The sequence below is a fragment of the Schistocerca americana genome, chromosome X (assembly GCF_021461395.2).
Source record: "Schistocerca americana isolate TAMUIC-IGC-003095 chromosome X, iqSchAmer2.1, whole genome shotgun sequence".
Taxonomy (NCBI): Eukaryota; Metazoa; Arthropoda; class Insecta; order Orthoptera; family Acrididae; genus Schistocerca; species Schistocerca americana.
In genome coordinates this window covers 827848978-827867027 of record NC_060130.1, presented here as the reverse complement: position 1 = coordinate 827867027, position 18050 = coordinate 827848978, and positions in this window count along the sequence as shown.

Below are 18050 nucleotides of genomic sequence, written 5' to 3'. Positions count from 1 at the left end.
GCTAAAAGGAACTCGTTAAACTTCGGTTACACGATAAGTCAGTCTACTCTAAAAGCCGTAAATTCAACTAAATACCTAGGTATTACAATTACGAACAACTTAAATTGGAAGGAACACATAGAAAATGTTGTGGGGAAGGCTAACCAAAGACTGCGTTTTATTGGCAGTGGCAAATGTAACAGACCTACTAACGAGACTGCCTACACTACGCTTGTCCGTCCTCTTTTAGAATACGGCTACACGGTGTCGGATCCTTACTAGATAGGACAGAGTACATCGAAAAAGTTCAAAGAAAGGCACGTTTTGTATTACCGCGAAATATGGGAGACAGTGTCACAGAAATGATACAGGATTTGGGAAGACCATCATTAAAAGAAAGGCGTTTTTCGTTGCTGTTGAATCTTCTCAGGCGCTGCAGTCATGGACTGTGCGGCTGGTCCCGGCGGAGGTTCGAGTCCTACCTCGGACATGGTTGTGTGTGTTTGTCCTTAGGATAGTTTAGGTTAAGTAGTGTGTAAGCTTAGGGACTGATGACCTTAGCAGTTAAGTCCCATAAGATTTCACACACATTTGAATTTTTTTTTTTTTTTAATCTTCTCACGAAATTCCAATCGCCAACTTTCTCCTCCAAATGGGAAAATATTTTGTTGACACCGACTTGCACAGGGAGGAACGATCACCAAGATAAAATAAGGGAAATCAGAGCTCGTACGGAAAGATATAGGTGTTCATTCTTTCCGCGCTCTATACGAGATTGGAATAATAGAGAATTGTGAAAATGGTTCGATGAATCCTCTGTCAGGCACTTAAATGTGATTTGCAGAGTATCCATGTAGATGTAAATGTAGTTGTAGATGTAGATACGTTCTGCAGTTTTCGTCCACAACTATGGTTTCAGTTTTAGTAACTACCATGACAATCATGCTTAGATTTTTGTAAATTGTGAGAGTGAGAGAAAATCTGTGATAAAGCGGAAAGAAGTAAGAAGCACGAACTGCTAAATAACAGCCATGGCCATGGACGCCGAAAAATAGATTACTTCTTTGTTTACAAGTTTTTGGATATGTAACCGAGTTGTCACTTTCTGTTTACACGGTGTTCTCATGTTATCTTCGTCATCTGTCGAACCCAGATTTTATTGTACGCTTTGTGGACCCCTACCCAACTATGAAGGTTGCCCTACTGATTGTCTATCGTCCAAAATTTGGTTGGAGTCCAAATAACCAGGAACGACATCTGGAGTTCAACATCTAAGATAACTACTGAAGTTGTCGAAATATCTTGTGAACAGAAAATGACAACTCGGTTGCGAACCCAAAAACTTGAATAACTTTGGCTTCGCTGAGAAAGGCAGAAGGATTAGATTACTCTCACTAATAGCACAAAAGTGATTATAAAAATGGTTCAAATGGCTCTGAGCACTATGGGACTTAACATCTGTGGTCATCAGTCCCCTAGAACTTAGAACTACTTAAACCTAACTAACCTAAAGACATCACACACATCCATGCCCGAGGCAGGATTCGAACCTGCGACCGTAGCAGGCTGAACAATTAATAGGAGCTGCTCACACAAAAGAGATTTTATGTCGTATGGGAATGCAGAGTTTCTCAGAGAATTTCGTTGATTAAATATTCTCTGGTTATCTATCGAGTCGTGGCGTCGTGTCGTCACGACGTTTTGACGAGTTTCCTACTCGTCATCTGCGGGCGAAAATTATTTCATGAGTAAGAGACTCGTCTGAATGTTGAGACAACAAGCCGAGAAGATATCATCAATAGCTTTTATGTCGCTTTGTTTAATCTTGCATCACACATAAGTCCGAGTCACGTGCATGCATCTTTGCCCACTAGTGGTATCCACTGTCTGAATTAGCTGAGCCGACTTGCTGCCGTGATTTGCGGAAGAAGACACCAAGTCACAGCAACCCCGCCTGACACATTTATGACGGCCAGGGCTTTCGTCTTCAGCCCCCACCGGCTGAACAATGGCAGGCGCCCTCACCACGGAAGAGCACTCTCCCTTTTCGCCGGTCAGAGACGACGACAAGACTCCGCACTCGGAGAGCGAGGAACATCTGTAACATATACGACAGCGCTCGCAGCTGCATGCAGTGAATAACACAGGACAAAAAAATCTTATTACTTTTCGTCAGTTGATGACTTACTCTCACGGTTTTGTGGGCATTGTATATCCACCTTAAGTTTTTTTTCTTATCACATATAATTTTGTCACACTAGTATTATGGTATAAATGGGAAAACTAGAAACACACGTCACTAGAAAGGAAAGTAATTTAATTTTTCAGTATGAACAAAGGTTTTATTGAAATATAAATATGAAATCACCTCTTTATTATATAGGAATTACGTGTCCATTACCTACGGTTTTCTCTCTGCCTACACATTCAAGCAAACAGGGTGTGCCAGCACGAATGGTCAATATTCAGGGATGCGATAGGAACGATCGTTCAAACAATAGAGTCTGGTGAACATGGGCTCCAAACCTCATATCTTAAGAGCTATATGCAGTTGTTCATCTTCGATACCGTGAAAGATGTCTCTTAAGATATATCTCTTAAGGTATGCATTTTAGAGCCTCAGTTTACTAGACAAATTTTCTTGTATCGGTCCATACAACTTCCTCCTAAAATACGGAAATCAAAGAGCTTGCAGTAGAAGAGATTTGTTTCACAGTACAGAAGACGAAGCAGTGCTCATAGCTCTTAAGGTATGCGTTTTAAAGCCCAGGTTTACTAGACTTCTCTGCTTCGAATGATCGTTCCTGTCGTATCCCTGAATACTGACCATCCCTCCTCGGACACCCTGTATAATATAGCTCTTTGTCCGTTGAATTGCACGTTGGAAGTCTCGGTGAAGTGAATGGTAGTCTCCCACCGTCTATATATTAATGAAGGTCCTGGCCATTACCCTCACTGACATCACGCAAGCTTTCAGGGAAAAAATGCAGACTATTCAAAAAGTGCATATTGAAGGTCATCAAACAGTTTAACTTCGTGAGCTCTTCCAGCATGTTGGCTACAACAACAAAAAATATAGGACTTTTTTGTTGGCTAGGAACTCAGTAAAAGCCTCCTTGAATGATCCCTACACATCCTTCTCACTTAGTCATTTTTTGTTCAAAGTTTGAATCGAACATCAGTTTCCGAGTGACAGATCCAACAAACATGGCTTCTTTCAATTGCCCTTTTGATAGATGAACAAAGATTTAGCAGAGGTACTTGCAGAGTTAATTTTAGGATAAGGCTTTACCAAATTGCTTCATTAGATCCAGCTTCATGTATAAAGGCGGAAAAAGGACAGCCAGAGAGCTTGAAATAGTAGTTGCGATATTTACGTGCCAGTGCCACCACTGTCAATGAAATTTCCATTTCATGATTTTGTTAATTTAAACAGCAGTTCTATATCATGAATGATGAAACTCACAAAAATACATTTCATAAATATTGAGTGTTAACTGCAAAAAAAGGGTGAAACACCTTTTTTGTTATCATATTAAGCTTCAGCGACTGAAACCACAATTGTAAGCCACGCACATTAAAATTTTTTTCATTGTTGGACTGTGTCATTAATGTAAATTAATATTCCTCTCAGGCCAAAAGCTCTTAGCTGTAATGAGCTACAGTTTCATGTCGTTATATGATTAAAACTGCAAATTAATAACTGAATTGCTTGTTCGAATGTATGTGGTCTTTCCTTACAAATTTTTATTTCATTTTCATCTCTCCAAATTTGTTCTTCGATTGTTTACTTTCATTGATCTGGTAGCCACTTGTAAGAAACTATCACTGAGTCATGCCAAACACAGTAAAGCAACAAGTTTCGACTGACCCTTTCCTGATTCTGTGGTATATAGTGACCTATCATCACACAAATGGCTTCTCAACCTGTTAAACGAAACCTTGTGCATGGGTTAATTGATATCAGAGCCCACAAGGACCGAGATAATTTGAACTGCAGAGCCAGGTAAAGAAGGACTGCTCCGGAACACAGCACAGTATCTAATACAGACAGTTGGAATTCTTAATTTTGGTAAAGACCCAGGACGTCATAAATTGCTGAGTTCTAGAGACGGAAGATGCACAGAACACAAGTAGCTGCTACCAGGTGTTGTCCCTAACCTCACTGTATCTCAAAGGAAATGGAAAACTGGTGTTTTCTTCGTTGACCTATCAAATGGTTCAAATGGCTCTGAGCACTATGGGACTTAACATCTATGGTCATCAGTCCCCTAGAACTTAGAACTACTTAAACCTAACTAACCTAAGGACATCACACAACACCCAGCCATCACGAGGCAGAGAAAATCCCTGACCCCGCCGGGAATCGAACCCGGGAACCCGGGCGTGGGAAGCGAGAACGCTACCGCACGACCACGAGATGCGGGCTCGTTGACCTATCAGCTGCATAACATACCATTAGCGTGAAGCACACTTCTCAAGTTTCTAAAATCAGTCTCTTGGAGGCTTCTAAATAAACATCTGAACATTACGTTAACAAACCGCTAGTAATCTTGTTACTTGAGGTTTTAAGTGTTAGGCCCTATTTAGGCCTTCATTTAGGTTTACCGTTAATTCCCTGAATCGCTTGTAGCGAATCTCGGGGAGATGCCTTAGACAAGGCCACTTTCTTTCGCAGTACTTGTCCCATTCCAGATGGAAATTGTCTCTAGTAAGCTCAAAGTCGTCGGGCAGTTTAAGTTACCTTCCTACAACCGCAAAATTAAAAGTTGACACTATTGCTGGAATGTATATGATCAGCATAATTTCAGGTGATATGTGACAACAACCAGAAGAAATGTTGCGTAGAAGATGCTGGGAATGGAAATTACTAAGGAAAAGTGTAAATGCGAGCTCTTTCCATGTGAGTTCGGCTATATTGCATTGTTCGTAGTACCTCATGTAACCTAAATGTCGCGACAAACAATTTTGGGCAAATTAACATTCTTAAAATCCAGAGTGGCTCATATCCGTTGTTGAGCTACAGCTGCACACAGGTGAATGTGGTCGTAACTGGCAGATCTTTCCCAGAGTGGTATAAGAAATACCGTATTGACACGCTTGATTGCCCGTCGTAACCATTAACACTGGGCGACACGTTAGAGACATAAATATAACGTACAAGCAGAAGAGCTTAAATTTTTCGTGTTGAAAACCAACGAGGTTAGAATTTAGTTTCAGATTCAGCGTTTCATCATAACATCATTTGCATTGTGTGCGTTGATACACATGTTAGCCAGAAGGAAGACAGAAACACGAATTCCAATCTCATCTGTGAGATTTCATTGCTTAATTCTGAGATCTGCCACTGTTAGGACAAGTGATCATGTCAGTGACATCCTTAATTAGGTTCAATTTGCTTTACATAAATCGCTCGAAGCGAATTACATTTGATAACGTTAAGATATATTGTCTATCTGACCTTACTTAGCGTGTTCAAAAGTTCCTCCAATATCTATGCTACCGTCTGGGCGTCAAATATAAATTGAATAAGTTTATTTGGTATTCATTACGGAGATTTAGTAACCCTTCGTCATTTTAAGTAGCTGAAGCGTAACTTTGTGAGCGGTCTGGGTTCAGTAGTGCGCAATGAAAAGCACTGAACAGCTGCTGCCGAACGGAACGATAAATCACCGAGCGAGATGGCGCAGCGGTTAAGACACTGAACTCGAGGTTCAGATCTGAGTCAGGCCATCCTGATTTATATCTTCCTGAAATCCCTTAAGGCCAGTGACTTTGGAAAGCACCCGGTCCAATTTTATCGGTATCCTCGTCCCCGCGCACTGCCTCAAATGAATACGACCGAGCCTAAAACCGTAAACGCACTTTTATCAATAAATGTCAACGTCGAACAGTGCTAATGTATGTAGGCACTCAGCAAAGCCGTCCAGAATTTCAAATTTTTAAGAAGGACCCTACTATGAGATAGGTCCTACACAAAATCGATTCGCACAACAAATGAATGCCGCCGACCATCACCATTGTACCTGCCTTCTGTCGTACTTAAACAATGTACTTCTACCTATCACCACCTTGTCGATGAGAACGTCAGTTTCTCGTCCTTTTGGGAAATCATGATGATTCAAGTTGTGAAAATACGACTGTCAGATAGCCTTAATTTCGGCAAATTTTTTAATCTAGACAATATTTGAAATTTTCGTAGGTATTAGTCCTCAAAAGCTCAATGGTCTTTTTACAGTAATTGGTTATCTGATACCATCTGCTCGAGAGACAGAGAAGTTTTACAGACTCAACTCGAACATCTGGGCAGGTACACGGCCACGCCACTTGGGCTGTTTTCTGTACTTGTTATTTTAAACTCCATCCGTCTCTATTCATAGCCAGATTGCGTACATAATTTAGCTCTCTCTGTGTAAATAATGTTCTAGAGACCGGAAAGGTATCCAGAATTGAGATAAAGGAATAATTTCCACGTCTACATATGTACTCTCGAAGCCTCGTTACGATACCAGTTAATAGAATATACATCGGATCGTGATATCACTTGCCTCCTTTTCTGTAAAATTCACGAACGATGTACCCGAAGAACGACTGCTGATAAGCCTTCTTATAAGTTTTAATTTCTATGATTTTCCGCCTGGTCAGTTCCTACACACAAAAAACTAGGTTTTTGGGTACCGAAACCGAGCCGTGGATTCCAAGATGGCTAGGCACAGTAAATGGCTAAAATATTTACAAACTATGTCTGAGAGCCCGATGTCGAACAAACTTGAAAATTTTCTTGATATCTATATTTATTTTCGACGTACAGATTTTCCAAATTACCCTACATCTACAGGTAAAATCTTGTGTGAGGCGAATACGTAGTTTATAAAGTGACATAGCGCGGAGATATGTGCTGTAAGGTGTCTCCGTTATAATCAGAAAGGTTCTGGGAACCCAATATTGTTGTACTGAAGCACAGGTAAATTTTTTGTGCGCGTAAAATCCGGCATGAAGTGTAAAATTAGTTTTGCGTTATCTCAGTTTCACATAAGTAAACTACAAAAATTTTACTAACTCTTAATGTTCTTTTCATATGAGTCACATGCCCAGATGTAGCAGAGAAAGAAAGGGAACTAGAGGAAAAATGTTCCTACTGAAGCTCAAAAATTGCAACATGCTCCTGTTTAAAGGACTGTGGTTAGAAAGTGGGGGGCCTAGCTGCCTCATTCTATCTTCCTCAGCAACTTTAAAAATTTTCCCAAAAATATTGGCATGCGAAAGTATTAGTGGATTTTTATGCTGAGAGAGGAGGAGGCAGTGGCATTGTTAAAGAGAAGGAAAAGTAATAAATATTGGGAGATAGTAGACAGTGCTTGTTGCACAGAAAGAGCGAAGGAGACAATGGCAGTGTGAGAGAAGCAGAGAGACACTGTGGCAGTGGAACATAGTTGACAGTGACAGAACAGTGCTAGGATAAGAGTGTAGGATGCAGTGATTGGGGGAGAGGAATAAAGAGAAAGAGAAAGTGGGAGTGGGTGAGAGCCAGTGATAATGAGAGAAAGAATGACAATGAAAACTAAGACGAGAGAAATAGTGACAGCGAGAAGAGACAGCAGTAGTGGGAAGGAAGGAATGTGACTGTAGTAGTAAAAGAGAGCAAGAGGGAGACAACGACAGTGAGAGGAGTCGGTAGTAATGGAACAGAACGGAGGCAGAGAGACACGAAGACAATGAGTTGGACTGAATGAGTGAGCGAGAATGGAAAAGTGAGAGTGGATGGGTATGAGCGACTTAACAGGGAATTACAGTGATGGACTAGTGGGTGTGAGCGAGTTACAGTTAGGAGAGGTTGTAGTAATGAGAGGTGAGTTGCATGTTAAAAAGCGCGCGAATATGAATACATGCCAAAGTTTTTGTGAAAACTCTTAAAGGTGCTGATGAAGGTAGAATCAGGCAGCTGGTACCTCTATTTCGAATCACAGTTTTTTAAACAGGTGCACATCCGCCTCTTTTGAGCTTCGATAGGAGATTTTTCCGCTGATATTGTGGACACTAGAACGCCAGTTTTCTACTTGCGTAGGAAGTGAATAGATGTTGCACGCGGAATCACCTATCTGACCAACGTTCGTGGAGCATCCGACTCTGTAGGAAGACTTCAAGAATATTTTGTTTGAATGGCAAAACCGTTGTTGAGTAGGGTAGGTTGTCGGCAGCGCGATTAGAGCCCCTGACGGGAGAGTGTAAGGCAACAACAGATCGCACCGTCACCTGCACATTCTCGCGGCCGCCGGGATTTATAGGCCCCGATACGGCTTACAGTCATTAGCGCTCTCTTATCGCGGCAACAAAGCGTGCTCGCCTCCAATTAAGCGTGCAATACTATCAAAAATAAAAATTATGGCCACTTCTGTGTGAGATATCTGAACGTCACGCGATCACTAATTTTTCAAGTAATGTGTGTCTGGAAACCAAAAGCAGTGTCACATAACGTCGAGACGCCTGTGGCTGAGTCTTAGTGAACTCACAGACGCGAAGGAACAATTACTTAGTTGTCGTAGTCTCCCCCTACCCTCCTAATTCCAGTTATTGTCTACAATAAGCAATGTCTTTTATGAAAAATTTGAGAGGAGGAAAATTACAATAAACTTTCTAGTTTACTTAGCTTTTCGTGTAGAGCTACCTCCAGTTCTTCTTGTCTAGGAGTACGATTCTTGAAGCTGAAATTCTAATATTTTAGGTCCTCATGGTTGAGCTGATTTAAATAAATCTGAAGATTTTTGTTGCAGAATTTTTATTGTTACGTTAATATATTTTAGTAAATCATACAGTCTTTTGAATTTTCACATTAACAAAGCCGAAATTACGTTGTTCGTCCAAATTACGAAAATATGCCCGATCGCATCAGAGGCTTGCTTACTATCGTCTCACTCAGCGGAAATAACAGTATTCCAAAGGGTTTACAGTTTTTCTTGACAAATGAATTTCTGTTAAGTTCGATTATTATTCCATAAATGAATCCAGAGATAAACATAATAAACAGTACTAGATTACATAATTAATAATAGCAATTTTAAGTGTGCCAAATAATTCGGAATTTCAAATGTTTCCAAAAAAAATAATTCTAACTGTACGTTCAGAGCTCGTACTTACGGATTCTAACATCGAAAATAAAGTAATGCCTTTTCATAAATTTTAGTCTCAAATATATTGTCTATAAAATTATATTGAAAGTTTTCAGAAAAGCAGCTGACATAATATTGACCTGTTCAAAATTCGAAAACTGATACTGGTATCGACAACTGCTGTTGAGGAAGAGTTATGCTTTTTGTGGCGGCGTTCGTAGCGACAAACAATTCGCTGTAGAAACGGCTTACGAAGTCACCGCCACACTTTTAATAGCAGGCCGACCGGTCCGCTGGAACAGTAAACAGAAAGATGAAAACCCAAACACTCTGATTAAATAAAAGTCGGTACTTATCTTTATTAACGAAGATACAGAAACACAGTAGTGAACTCCGTGTCTACAGAAATCTGTCTAGTTCGAGTCGGAGCGGCTAGGTCAGCCTCGGCTGACGACAAACAACAACTCTGCTGCGATGAACACACAACTGACTAGCAAGTACACAGTTCGGTGGCGAGTATACAACTGAGCGCCGAATACAGAACTGTCCTAGCGCTCGCGACTCCAGCGCTTAAGAAGCCAGAAGCCAGCGGTGGCGCGCGCAGACTTGCGGCGATTTCCTGTCTCGCTGGCGCTGCTTATGCGGACGGCGTCCGGACTTTGATGCTGCCAACCTTTTTGCAGCGGGCTCGGGTGGCATTACAGGCTAGGATATAACACTCCTCCCCCCCAAATCGCCGCACCGTCGTTGAATAATGACGTGGCGAGCGTCGACGGCGGGGGAGGGGTCTGGCCGCAGGCGTAGCAGAAGAGACCGGGGCGGAGACTGTTGTCGGTGGCAGTCCCCGGTCCGCACCCCAGCATCGGCTGCGCGGGGCCTCGGGAAACACCGACTGAAAACCGAGGTCAGGGTGCACGCCTGTGACCACGGGCGCAGCTTCTGGTACTGGACGCGATGGGGCGTCGGGACCCACGAAGAGAGGCAGCGTCTCCTGACGCTGCGTCGACGGCTGCTGAGTGGGCGCCGGACAAGGCGCTGCGGTGTCAGACACCTTGGGGGTGCCCAAGGAAAGCGGCTGCAGGACAGGCTGCACAGCCACCGCTTGGGAAGGCGGCCCGGCTGAGGGGTCGACGTCCATCTGCTCCGAAGGCGGTGGCGACTGAAGAGGGACCGCAGGCGCCGGAGCGACCACCTGGGGCGCTCCCGGATGAAGCTGCGCGGGAGGCATCAACGGGACGGGCTGTCGGCGTGGTAGCGGCGACGGCTGCTGCTGCTGCCCTGGGGGCGGCAGCGAAGTCGGAAGGCGCGGCTGGAACCCGCCGCGGACCAAATCTGTGGACAAAGAACTAGCGGCAGAATCCGGGCGGCCAGCGGGGCGCAACTGGTTCTGATGCCTCCTGTGCACCCCAGTAGCACCTTGAACAGTATAAAAACCGCGACCTAGGACACTTATCACGGTACCACGTTCCCAACGACGGCGACCGTGATAAACTCTGAAAAAAACGGCGTCGTTGCGCTGAAAACGCGTGCGATGCTCAGAAGCGGCGGGTCGATCCGGGGGGTGCAACAACCGCCGTAGGGTGCGATGACGACGGCCGTGGAGAAGCTCCGCAGGCGAAGGGCCGTCGCGTGGCGTGGTCCGGTACGACGACAGGAACGTGATGAGGGCCTGCTGACGAGAGTGTGTAGCACGAAGGCGGTCCATATGATCCTTGAATGTGCGTACAAAACGTTCCGCTGCACCATTCGATTGAGGGTGGAACGGCGGAGTAAGAACATGGCGAATGCCATTGGCAGAACAAAAACTTTCAAATTCAGCAGAGGTAAATTGTGGACCATTGTCAGACACTAAAACTTCTGGAAGACCCTCAATACAAAAAATTGAAGTCAACGCCTGTATAGTTTGTGCAGACGTTGTAGACTGCATGGGCACAACAAACGGAAAATTACTAAATGCATCTATCACGATGAGCCAACGAGAATTCCAATATGGACCAGCGAAATCAATATGTACTCGCTGCCAGGGACCGGCAGGGCGTGCCCACTCAAAATAGCGTTGAGGCGGAGCAGCTTGGTGTTCGGCACACGTCGAACAATCTGTAGACATCTGCGTAATCTGCTTATCAATGCCGATCCATGTACAATGACGGCGGGCAAGCTGCTTGGTGCGGACCACTCCCCAATGACCTTGGTGCCACAAGTCGAGGACCTGGGATTGGAGCACTTGGGGAACCACTACACGAAGCTGGTCATTCTCGGTGCGTAACAGCAAAACTCCGTGCGAAACAGACAACAGATGACGTTGCGGATAATAGCGACGAACCACAGGATCCGATATGTCCTTTGCCTTGGACGGCCAACCACGTTGAACAAAACGTAATAGTAAACTCAGATGAGGATCCGTAGCTGTCTCACGTGCCACCTGACGATAATTAATCGGAAAATCCCGGAGGGATTGATGCTCATCGGCGTCAATCTGATGGCAAGAGTCGTCAGAGGAATCGAAGACATCATCCGCAGCAATCGGCAATCTAGAAAGCGCGTCAGCGTTTGCATGCTGAGCTGTAGGGCGATACAGTATCACATACTGGTATTGTGATAACAAAAGAGCCCAACGTTGTAGTCTCTGAGCTGTCCGCTGAGGAACTGGTTTAGACGGATGAAACAGAGACGTCAGGGGCTTGTGATCTGTGACTAAATAGAATGGTCTACCATAGAGGTAGTGATGGAATTTTGTGACATCGAACACAATAGCCAACGCTTCCTTGTCCAATTGGCTATAATTACACTGAGATTTGTTTAGCAATTTAGATGCGAACGCAATAGGACGTTCGGTGTTACCGACTCGGTGAGACAACACAGCACCGAGGCCGAAAGAAGAGGCATCACAAGCTAACACCAGAGGCTTGTTAGGGTCGTAATGGACCAGACAACGATCATTCAATAAAGCCTCTTTAAGCTGCTGAAAGGCTGATTGGCAATCAGCCTTTAAGCTGCTGAAAGGCTGATTGGCAATCAGCTGACCACACAAACGGAACATTCTTACGGCGGAGACGATGCAACGGTGCAGTAATCTGTGATGCATTAGGTATAAACCTAATATAATATGTCAATGTGCCAAGAACTGCTCGCAATTCATGCAGATTGCGAGGGGCGGGCAAATCACGAATAGCTGCTAAATGTGACTGGGAGGGATGAATGCCTTGAGCATTAATAACATGTCCCAGATACTCCATCTCCGTAAGGAAAAATGAACATTTATCGATGTTGCAACGTAGGCCTGCCTGAGACAACACTTTAAACAAACACTCCAAATTACGGAAATGTTCAGCAGGCGTCCGACCGGACACAACAATATCGTCTAAATAGTTGCAACACGATGGCACATTAGCCAGAAGTTGTGACAAAAAACGCTGAAAAACAGCTGGAGCTGACGCACAACCAAAAGGCAAACGCAGAAAACGGAACAACCCCAACGACGTGTTTATGACAAAATACTGTTGTGATTGCTCGTCGAGGGGCAATTGCAAATATGCTTCACGGAGATCAATTTTGGAAAAGAAACAAGCTTCCCCTAACTTATCCATCAGCTCGTCTGATCTAGGCAAAGGAAAAGAATCAATGACAGTCTGAGGATTAACTGTCGACTTAAAATCAGCACACAAACGTAACTTGCCAGACGGTTTCTTTATAATAACTAAGGGAGAAGCCCACTGGCTCGCTGAAACGGGTTGAATAACACCGTTGTTTTGCCAACGACGAAGTTCATCTTCTACAGGTGCCCGGAGGGCGTGAGGCACTGGACGAGCACGACAAAATCGAGGCTGAGCATTGTCTTTTAACGTAATATGAGCCGCAAAGTTCGCAGCACAACCTAGTTCGTCTTTAAATATGTCACTGTATCGTTTACACAAATCGGTTATGCTGTCTTGAGGAACAACAACAGAATTAATTTGCAACACATTGTCTTGGATAGACAGGCCAAACAAGTCAAAACAGTCTAATCCGAAAATGTTTACACTGTCTGTAGCGCGGAGCACTGTGAATGAAACTGTTTTTGTATTGCCACGGAATGTGGCTGGCACGCTACATACACCTAACACAGGAATTTGTTCTCCACTATAAGTAGCCAAAGAATGTTTTGCCGCTGAAAGTTTAGGGCGGCCGATAGCCGCATACGTAGCACTATTTATGAGAGTCACAGACGCACCAGTGTCTAATTGAAAATTGAAGGTCTTATCCTGGATGCGTAGTTCCACAAATAGTTTATTACACTGTCTCTGGATCGGTGCAGTGGAGGCGGAAGACACAAAATCAGCGCGTTTAGCGCGTGTTCGCTGCTTACGACAACTCGTGGGTTGGGCGGGTGGAACAACAACTCCCGCGTCACTTGCAGTCTGTAGATCACTTTTCACAGCGTTTGAATTACGCTTGGGTCGCATAGCAGAGGGCTGGGTGGGTGGCTTATTGCGAACAAGTTTATTACCCACACGAACCGTGGAAGAGTCTTTAAACGCGACCTTCTGGGCGGGCTGGCTTTGAAGAACATGAATACCATGGGCTGGGCAGCACTAGAATTGTTCTTGCGTTTACGCAAACAAACAGTCTGGATGTGTCCTTTCCTTTGACAAAAGTGACAAACCGCGTTTCTTAACGGGCAACGTTCACGAGGATGAGCAAGAACACACTTAGGGCAAGACTTAACTCTATTATTTTGCACACGCGGCTGACGAATGTGTTTAACATGACGCGGCCGGCCAGTGTTTACAGTCTGACTCTGCCGGTGGGGCCGCGGGCGTGACAGAACTTGCTTAGCACAGGCAATTTGAGAAATACATGGCTGATCTAACTCACACTCAGCATAGTCAAAAGTATCTTGGGCTTCAATGATGTTCATCACAGTCTCTAATGACGGGTCAGGCAACTTTAAGATAGCAGCACGAATACGAGAATCTGCAATGTTTTGAGTAATATCGTCTCGTAACATGACATCACTGTAGGAAGCTCCACACACACAATTAAATCGGCACTGACGGGTGAGGCCCCGTAAATCTGTTAACCACTGTTTATTAGATTGATGTGGCAGTTTCTTTAATCTGAAGAACTTGAATCTGGCTGCTGCCACATGAACTCGCGACTCGAAATACTCAGCAAGCTTGTTAACAACAACGTCATAGTCTAAAGCTTCTGGCTGGGATTCCGGGAACAACTTACAAAGTAGTCGATAGACTTCCACGCCTGCAGTGGAAATTAAATAAAGCTGCCGCTCAGTACCTGTGATTTTGTAGACCGTCATGTGCGCCTGCAACTGCGCGAAATATTCTCGCCATTCTTCTCTTGATGCATCAAAAGCACGGAAAGGTGGTGCTGCCAGTGCTTGTTCCTTTTGTGTTGGAGGATTAGCCGCTTGTTTGGCGATTGCTTCCACCAGACTTTGTATTTGCTGTCTCTGTAATAAGATCAACTGTTGTAATTCGGCAGACATAGTGAACACAAATTAAACTAGCCCCCAAAATTTTATCGCTATAATTAGTATAACCAGAAACAAGTTGAACCAGCCCTGCACACGAGTTCGGCAGTCCTCGTCGCCAGTTTTGTGGCGGCGTTCGTAGCGACAAACAATTCGCTGTAGAAACGGCTTACGAAGTCACCGCCACACTTTTAATAGCGGGCCGACCGGTCCGCTGGAACAGTAAACAGAAAGATGAAAACCCAAACACTCTGATTAAATAAAAGACGGTACTTATCTTTATTAACGAAGATACAGAAACACAGTAGTGAACTCCGTGTCTACAGAAATCTGTCTAGTTCGAGTCGGAGCGGCTAGGTCAGCGTCGGCTGACGACAAACAACAACTCTGCTGCGATGAACACACAACTGACTAGCAAGTACACAGTTCGGTGGCGAGTATACAACTGAGCGGCGAATACAGAACTGTCCTAGCGCTCGCGACTCCAGCGCTTAAGAAGCCAGAAGCCAGCGGTGGCGCGCGCAGACTTGCGGCGATTTCCTGTCTCGCTGGCGCTGCTTATGCGGACGGCGTCCGGACTTTGATGCTGCCAACCTTTTTGCAGCGGGCTCGGGTGGCATTACTGGCTAGGATATAACAATGCTAGAGGAGGATGTCCCGTTATATAATCATGAAATGGAAACAAGGGAGCCAAAACAAAAAAAGTAAAAAGGAATTAACTTAAACATATTGCACAGATTTCCAACATAAATAGCGAATTATTTTAAAGGAACATGTTAGAAGTATTTGGAAAATACATGGAGAGGATGTCTTCAAAAAGCAAACCCCTATCTCTTCCTCCCCCAATTCTACTGCATCTGCCATGGTGTTCCATATCTATCTGTTGTATCTCAACAAGATCTGGCAAACACTGAAAGAACGAGTTTATTCAGTGTTAACGAAGTTACTGAAGGTTTTAACTTAAAACAGACCGATGAATACATGATCCTACGAACAAAACTATGGCTTGTTAGTGTCCATCATTACACTACTAGCATTCGAGGAATTCTTGACAACCCTGAATTTAACACCAATTCCTCCAGAGGTAAAGATCTACCAACAAAGGATATGAAAATGTCTGCATCTCATAGATACCACGCAACTTAGATCAACATCGAGTCTTAACAGAGAGTAATATTCCATCTTTTCACTCAAAATAAGTAAAAACTTAAAAAGATGCCTTTACACTATAGTTCGATTAAAATTACTTGATAGTTGACACTTCACGCTTTGTAGCTAGTATCCCCCAATCAGAGCTCTCAACGTCACTCCCGAACCGTTGCCCGATGTCAAACTGCCCTAACAATTACTTCACTTCCGATAACTTGTCTGGCTTTCTCTCTTAACACTACTGGATCCTTCCGCACAAGATAGTTTACGTCAGATAAGTTTTGCGTAAAGCCCAGTCTTTGAAGGCTGTAAATTAATAATTGTGACTGGGACATCAGAGTAATAAATTAAAATTCTTGTTTTATCAGCGTAAGGGCGTAGTAGAATGGTTAGCGTATAAAATTCCTATGTATAACGTCGAGGGTTCGAATCTTGTCAAATGCACCGAAGTTTTTTATTTTTCTAAATTTAATCAAAAGACTTATGATTTTTATTCAGTCAGCTGGTTTAAATGTAATTTTTTTTATTTCTAATATTTTGCCTCGTCATTTTCGTCATCGCACTGACCCTTTTACTTGCTCTTCTTTTTGTTTCTGCCAGTGTTTCCATTTGGAACCTGCTTATGTCGCCTATAATCAGCAATGAGTACTGCTCATCGGTTTGTAACGCGGCATCCCACGTATCCAGTGTGAGGGTAGTTTCAGGTGATCAATGACAGCGAGAAATTACGGATTGCTTTTACCGCTAAAACAGAAATTTGCAACTGTTAATCTGAATTTGAAATGGGCTGGAAAGTTATTTATTATGTACGAGAAGTTGGAGGTGCTCTGCTCCCGACAGTTCATCTTCCAAGGGCAGAACGGAATATTTACGTCACAGCAAGCAAAAGTTGGAAAATCAGCGCAGGATAACTACAACTATGGTATCTGCACTTGTTTTGGCCAATAGCTGGTCAAAATAACTTGCTTTTACTTCATTCCCGGTCTGCGTTTAGAAATCATACTCCTTTAGAGTAAACTATCCCTCCTGAGAAGTATGTGACATCGCAATTCATACGACCTTGAACCACTAGACAAATTCAGCCTCTGGATGTTTGTTTTTTCCGTGACTATAAAGCATATTATCCCACTATCTGCAGCTACGCCTTAGGGGACAGCCAGTTATATGATAAGCTCCATGACAGATTATTTCGCATTCGCTTGCATTCCATCACATTATATCAGTTCTCGTCATCTCGTTACACCAATATGATTCTATATGCAATCTTTATGAGTGGATAGCTAGCTGAAAGTCCTGCGTGGTATGTAACTGCCAAGGAGTTCGCCTTCGATTTCGAAGCTTCGAACCTTTGTGGTCACTGTGGCGCGCCATTATTCATTCGGAATCTTGATGCAAGTAAATGGTCTGTTTTGAAAATTTCTTGAATGTCGACGATGTCCATTTTGTGAAGTGCCCCATAGACTGTATAGAAGGTTAATCTCTGCAGCTGCTGGACATTAATTTTTTGTCGTTTTCGCCCTCCTGATGCACATGGTGAGTCATTAACAGCTTTTGTTTGCCAATCGTAACTGTTAACGGAACACTTTTAAATGAGCCTTAGTATTTTGAAACTGCGACCTCGCACTCAAGGGGTTCGTTGTGATGACTACGTTCCACTAAAACTGTTTAGTACAGGTAGCTCCATAATCTTCCTGTAAATCTACTAAATATGTCATTAAGTATTTACTAATGGAGGAAGACTACTGATATTCAGAAGCTTCCATTTGGAAATATGATCATCTTTAAAGATTGTTTGATTTGGCTTGGGTTCTTTTCAAACGAAAATTGTACCTTCAACGTAAGCCATCTGGTGACTCGTCTGCTGCAGTCAGCTGTTCGTTGGTTGAGATAGAGTAATTTGGCCTAAACTTAAGAGAGACTGCTTATAATATAGGGAATCACCTGAATATTTGATAGTTTAAACTAAACTAAACTCCATCCGAAGATGTCATGGAGGCCCAACGGTACCGACAGGCCGCCGTGTCAGCCTCAGCCCACAGCCGTCGCTGGATGAAGATTTGATAATAAATTTAAAACGATTATTCAAAAATACAGAATGACTTACTTGAACAACCATTTCGACTGCTTGGATTAGACTCCTGAAATAATTGGCTGCCTTGCTCACTCATAAAACACTGGAGACAAAAGAGGAAGCAGTCATTCACTTCTTCGAGCCACGTTAGAAGAGACCCAAGATGAAATGGAGTCAGATTCTCTGCAAGTCAGCCAAACAGTCCTCATGTGAAACGTTAGAAGGTAGCCTGACATACTCCTAAATACCGTTAAAATCAGTACTAAAATGTTGG